Genomic DNA, 7,608 nt, shown 5'->3' on the forward strand with positions numbered 1-7,608 from the left:
AAACACGTCTGTTTCTACATAATCTAACTTCAAAGACTGAAGTAGTCAATCGCGTCGATCACCTCATTTATCATGAAAGTCTCATCTACTTTCCTAGGCCAGTGGCTGGCTAAAAACTGGCACGAATTCTGAAAGTTCAGCTGACTTCTGCAAATTGGCACCATCTGCTAAGTAGGTAAAATATCCATACATCTCTTAGAATTTCTATAGTTTGATTTTATTACCGTATCAAAGAGTATTTCTTTGTTTCATTGATAATATTATTTCGGCTTTTTTAAGCTGCAACCTATTAATTTTCTTTAAATAAACTGATAACAAACTTTGCAGCGTAGACACATATCTAGAAGGTCATATGTTGATCATAGCTTAATTGTATTGAGAACATTCAATTTGTGGAGGATTAAAATGGTAAGAATCCTTTACACATTTTGGTCAGAATTAGTGTAAACAGAAAATATGTTTACCATTTTCTGAAAGTGATGACTGAAGTTAAATTTCAAAACAAGCAAAACGGTTTTTCCTTTAAAACTTCAAAAAAAACCCTATCCATTAAACAATACAATATCAGTAGACTATATTTCTTTACAAAAGAAGGAATCAACTGTTAGTTTCCTGCTGAAACCAAAATATACTTCAGACCGTCAAAATATTCGTTAAACTTTTAGTCGTATATTTCATTTCCTTATTTAACAAAGACTATAATAATAAGTCAACTGAATGTTTAAAATTTATCTATGGAAAATAGTGTACTACCACATGATTTAGTTAGATATCATAATATTTCAATAAACAAATGGTTTAGATGAAAAAATGTCCGTTGAATTTACTTCAAACAAATACTTAAGTTAGGTAATACTAAAATTTCTAATCTAATGGCTTCATATATTCCGCACAATATAAATAGGTGCTAAAATTAAATACGCTTAGTGTTTATAAGTGATAGATGCATTTTTAGATTGTAAACGCGAATGTGCAAATAAGTTCATTATAAAAACGACCCCATTCAATCTTTAGTCTGAAACTAATGACCTTTCGTTTATAACTGCCCACTACTGTGGGGTCTCTAAATGTAGAACAAAACAATTATTCAATATCTCTTGGAATCCAGTGGTTCTCTAGCCTATTTAAGTCAGTGATAACAGCTTTCTTCATGTACAAATTAGGTTAAAACGATAGTACATAAACGAAGATTATTCTGTTTAATAAATGATCGTGTTTTACCGTTTTTATTTTTAATTAATGATCAAAATTGATAGCAGTATTTAAGATAATTCTATTTTTAAAACAATGTCTTATAAATGAGTGGAATAGGTTTTAAACGTTAAAACTACCAAAGTATGGTGTTTATTTGAGTCAGGTTGTTGTTCAAATAAAGATTAAAGCATAATAGCAGGTATAAGTGAAGATAAACTGAGCTAAAAGAAATAGTGGTCGAATTGATTTGCTTGGCCACGTGTTACAAAATAAGGGACATAATATAAATTAATTAAGGGATAATAGTAATATGATTAGTACCAAATAAACCGTTTCACTCTATAAACATTAGCTAATCAAATTTGATGCATTTAAGACGGTAAATTGTAGGGAGATATATGCATGATATGCACTGTCTTCTTTATGATTTTAAAATTACAGGGGCTGTGTTTGATCAAGATATGGGACGATGATGGCCGTACTTATTTTGGATACTCATCTGCGTTTTTTTAATTTATGCCGTCCTAAGGATCTGTTGTTTGACTAGTTTTGGCAAATAACGGATGAAAATTGAGTTTTTAAAGTTCAGAGCACTCAGAAAAGTCACTAGACTAAAATACAAGTTATTTGAAAAAAAACTGTCTAGTAAAAAGACATTTTTTCTGCGTTATTCGTGATTTCAGTATAATTAAACATAAGTCAAGAGCTTAACAGTGAGATACTGCGTGTGCGTTTTAGATTGGGATACAGTTTTGAATAGTTTATGTTCACTAGCAAGCATTATGTATAGCCTATTAAGAAATGTATTGTGTTTTAGGGATAACTAGTAGTCTCAAGGAAATTATAAATATTGTTGCGTACACCTTAAACATTAAATTTATGCAACTCTAGGGCCCTAACAACAAGGTTTGAAGGACAAAACCAAGTAACTTCCATTTCGTTGGGATTTTAGGCATATTTGTAAACAGTATTGTGCTATAAGCAAATATGGATGATGACTAACAGTGGAATACACGACACGAGTTTCGCCCTATTTTGGAATGGTCAGATGGATGTGCCTGCATCCTACAGTTGATGTTTACTCCGTCACTCAAACCCAATACCGTTCGCTTCAAATACCACCGCGTTATTCACTTAGCTACTGAGTCCGTATAGAAGTTAAATCCAACTAATTAGTCCTAAATAGGACGAATCGCGCGTCCTGAAATTCACTTCTAGGTACTATCCATCCTTGCTTAGGATGCCTGTGACTTAAGACAATATCGAGACAATCCGCGTAGGAAAGACACGGATCAATAAGAGACTGATCAATTGCAGTAATAAACATCAATAGAAAGATACAAACTAATATTAAAATGACTAAATTTTTAAAAATTCATGTCTGAAATATATTTCATAAATATTCATTAAATCTATTCTATAGTTGTTCTAAAGTTGCTTAAGGGTACAATTTTAAACGGCACATACTTTATAAATCTAGAGACGAAGCATACTAGTAATCATCTTCCAGTAAAAGTACAAAAAACAGTTTCAATTTTAGTACAATATTTTCAATGTCTTATTTAAGTTATGATGAAAACTATTCTTGAAAAAATGTGTACACATCATCATGAGTCGAATAAAAATAACAATAGTGAAAGTGGGATGATATGGGCTCACTGTACCCTATGAATTCTCATCGGTTACTTATAAGTTTAAAAAGTGTAAAATTTCTTTTTTTGTTTATCAACTGAATTCCATTTCTTGCGAACGAATATTCTGTGCAATGCTTTTATTCTATTCTAATTAATTTTCATTAATCTAAGTCAAAATAACCACTTGTACAAACAGTCACTAATATTTGTTGATGGGTTATACAATATTCCGTAATATAAAGTAATGGGGAACAAAAACACATATTTATTTCATATCTGACTAATGAAAACTATAAATAAGAGCGAAGCTCACTAACTAACTTATATGACCAAATGATGTTTTAACATAACCGCACTCCAAAATAACTTGCAGAAAACATTAAAACTAATCTTTTTACAATATCTACTTAAACAATAATGACATATCTGTTTACCGAAAACAGTGCATCTCAGTCATTTCAAACTGTCATAATCAGCCCTTAATTGACTCAGTTTGAATATCTACCTTATGGAAATACTTAACAATACCTTGAAACTCATCCATCAGTTACAAACACATCTTTTCACTTGACAGAGGTCCAAAATGCAAGTTTAGTGAATTATGCCTCTGTTGACTTCCAGTCTTAACATCATTGCGAAAGTTAATAAGTTTTGTTGATACTGTTACAAAGCTTATGATAACAGATCAAATTCACTTTAGTTAAACATAGTCGTTCAATGAAATGGAAATTTTATCCGAAATATAAATATTTTAGAATCACAGTAATTATGTTTCATCTGTTTACCTGTTTTTAATTCAAACTGTAAGCTTATTGAAATTTAAAATGGTAAAGCAGAAATATATTATCTTTTCCTAAAACCGTTCCGACCAAAATGAAAGCAGAAGTTCCGTATAGAATTTACAGCATTAATAGGTTCTTCTATAGACGACCACAACATGTAATACAACTAAAATCAGTTTCCCAACTTAAATATTTTAGGAAAATATCTACTCGAACCCAGAAAAATGAATGGTCATGAATAGAGTTTAGTTTAGAAAACACAAGGGAAAAGAAACCAGGTTGAAAGAAATAAGCCCACTAGGTTACCTGCTTTCTCATCTGGTATTTTCTAAGATAAATAAAACTAAAATCAAGTAAATAACTCCTATCAACAGATGTAATCATTTTTTTATCAGTTTATTTTATAAAACTTTCAGCACAAATTTACACTTCTATTCTAAGTGTGTTAGTTGCGTTGGATTGAAATATGAAAATTCTGTGTTTATAAAAAGTTATTGTGCTAATAATTAAGAATAGTTAGACTGAAAATGATAGACCGTACACCTTGAAGGTATATCACATTGGGAACAATTTATTTACCTATTCTATTCGATAAGATCTATTAAAATTCTGAAACTTCCGTACTTCTTGAATAATTAACATTAAAATTTTAGATCATTGTGAAACTACTTGGTACTGTTTGGCTTGTATCTTCCCATTGAGGTTTAAGACTGCAACTGATCAGTCTGTTATTGGCATATGCGCATACTGTGCGTATGCCTCGATATTACCTTAATTCACAAGCTATTTGTAAGCAATGATGGATAGTACATGTTTTATCAGTGACATTTTCATTGTCACACTTAACACTGAAAGTAATTCATACTATAAGTGACTGAACTGTTGTGTTGATTTGATACAATATATAACGTATTTGATTACAGAAAACAGCATGACAGCAAAGCATACAATCAGAGAGTTAATTTGTAGAACATGACAACTCATTTCATTCTCACTACATTAGGTTCGTGTTTCACTTGTAGATCATTTTAAAAATGTATGGAAAAAGGAATGATTTCATTTATTTTAATTATTGTGAATAACTACACTTAATATAGGTTCAAAAAACTTAACATATATGAAACAAATAAATTTCTTAAAACTGGAAAATATATTTAATAACAGGTTAAACTGCATTCAAAGTAAGTCATTTTATTACGTCGGTTAACTTGAACCAAAGAATTTCACATTCAGGTTCAAAATTTTGCCCTTGATCTAACGGGTGTTTCATCAACGACCTTGATGGTATTGTGAGCAGTGATCTAAGTGATTTTCAACAACAACTAAAGTAGATACCGATGGCAGTGATTATCAGTCATAGATCAGATATCAGCAACATCAATATAGTAAGTAAACAACATAACTCAAGTAGGCAGTTCATGTAAACTAATTACACTTTACTTTTTCACCTAGTGACAAGAAATATTTGTTTGTTTATTTTATCAGTAATTTTTACTAACTAATCAATGGTAATTTCTTTTTCATCGTTTTATTTTAGGCTCTGATTTATGTTCCGACACCATTGAAAGATGATTTATTCGGTAGGAATAGACGTTTAGAATTTCACTTTTGGTTCCCTTGACAATAATCACGTGTTTAATGCAACATAAACTTACGTTTGTTGAATCAACCGGTGATGTATAAAAACTTAGAGAATTGTTTATTTGATAGTACATGATATAATTTGATAACTGCTCTCCATCATAATGTAATACAAACACAATGAACATTCTTTATCACAAAGAAATATGAGGAATGAGAATTACTTTAAGAAACTTTTATATAACCAATATCAAAGTGAAAATCTTTAATACGAACGTCAACACAGTTCCACTGTATGGAGCTGAAATTCGGAGAACTATCACAACCATCATCAAAAGGTACGAGTATTTATAAACAATTGTCCACGTAAGATATCCAATATCCGTTGTTCGGATATCATCAGTAACAGCCTACTGTGGGAGTGAATAAACCAGCTTTCATCTGAAGATGGAATTAAGAAAATACGTTGGAAGTGGATAGGACATATAATGCGGAAAATATCTAATTGCATCCCGAAGCGAGCCCTAACATGGAATCGTGAAGGGAAACGGAAAAGAGGAAAGTCAGAGAACACACTATAACGGGAATCGGAATCAGACATGAAAGGGATGAATAGCAAGTGGGAACAACTGGAAAGGACTGGTGGAGATGGAGTTCGATGGAGAATACTGGTGGGTTGCCTATGGTCCTCGATGAGGGGTAACTGGCGTAAATAAGTTAGATTTAATACAAAGTTTCACGTTCACGTGAGTGATTCAGCTAAGCTTTAGAGAAATAAAACTGTTCATTGTCAAAAGAAAGACAACAGCATTGCAACAACACGCATGCTTGTAAAGCACTACATTATTGATCTCTGAAAATATCAAGGCTATATCTTTAAAAACAGACTAGTGACAATTTCAATTCATGATACGAATATTCAACTATTTCAAGAGACCCTAATGTTGTTTTTAGAATGAACATAAAGACTGATTACATTAGATCAGTTATTTCATACTACCTTTTATCAACTTCATTTGAATTATGTGTGCAAAACTTGTAAAGCTCCATACTTAACGCAGAATACCTTCTACCTAAGAACCGAATTAATTCAGAATGAAGATAACTTTACTGCACAATGGACAAATGAGCCAGTGTGATTTAAAAATTTCTTAAAGGCTCATTTAATTAAAAAGGGAACTGCATGCCACTGATGTCTTAGTGATGTGAATAATAACATTGATTCTCAGCTTGAATTGCTTCAAACATTGTTCAATCAGTTTATAAGTAATCACACTAAGACTTATTATAATTTTAAACTAATGTTTACTGGTTAACTGAAATCCAAAATAAATTCTAATCTAACTAAAAATGATACGAGGTTCACGTTTATATCCATTAAAAATCCCTTCGTCTTTTACATAAAGAACTGATTTTAAAAACTTCAACAGTCTATAATTTTAGAGGCTTTTGCGACGGCTAACATAACAGTTCGATTTCTATAAAATGGTCTATTTGGAATGTGAAATAGTTTCTTTTTTTTTTCGTTTTGATAGTTTGTATCATCCCTCTGATGTTGAGGATTGAAAGTGATCAGTTTCTTATCGGCCCTTGTCCTTCCTATGCGGATCGCCTTGATATTACCTAAGTCTTAAGCATTATAAGCAAAGACGGATAGTGGCTAGCATTAGCTATCCGAACTCAGTAGCTAAGTGGATAATGCAATGATATTTGAAACGAGTGGTATTGAGTTGGAGTGATGGAGTGAACATTAACTATGAGATGCAGGTAAATTCAGCTGACCATTCCAAAATAGGATGAGACTCACTGTTAGTCATCATCCATCTCTGTTTGTAGTGAAATAGTTTCACTTTAACTCCATAAATTACACGTAAGACATTATTTTTCGTTGTTCTTTTTTGGTGCATGTGTTAAGCAAAACTTGAAACCCCCCTAACAGTTTAAAACTCTATGATTGGCTCAAACAGTTTAGACAACCAATCATACATTTTCAAAATTCATATAAAGTCTGATTCAAAAATATAAATATATGCGTATCGTCATAACAACTAACCGTGTTTTTCGGAAAACTAAAGTCCAACTAATTTTTCAAATAATCTAAGCTGTAAGTTGTCTCTTAATTATTATTTTATAGTTTTTATAATTTCTATACAATTTGCAGCTCTAAAGATTTTAAAAAATTGTACATCACTATTCATTTATGCTCAAGTTTGGTTGCAAATCAGGTTTTTGATTAAAAAAAGACTCTTTGTTAATAAATAGCCAGATTCAATCTGGGAAGTACTGAAATATTAGAGTTCGAAAAAGAATAGTTGAAAATTTTACTAAATACACTACACATCTTGTATACAAGCACTAGCTTATTAATATCTGCAATTTTTATAAATTTCACAAACATATACAAGTGAATTCTGTGC

The sequence above is a fragment of the Schistosoma haematobium genome, chromosome ZW (assembly GCF_000699445.3).
Source record: "Schistosoma haematobium chromosome ZW, whole genome shotgun sequence".
Taxonomy (NCBI): Eukaryota; Metazoa; Platyhelminthes; class Trematoda; order Strigeidida; family Schistosomatidae; genus Schistosoma; species Schistosoma haematobium.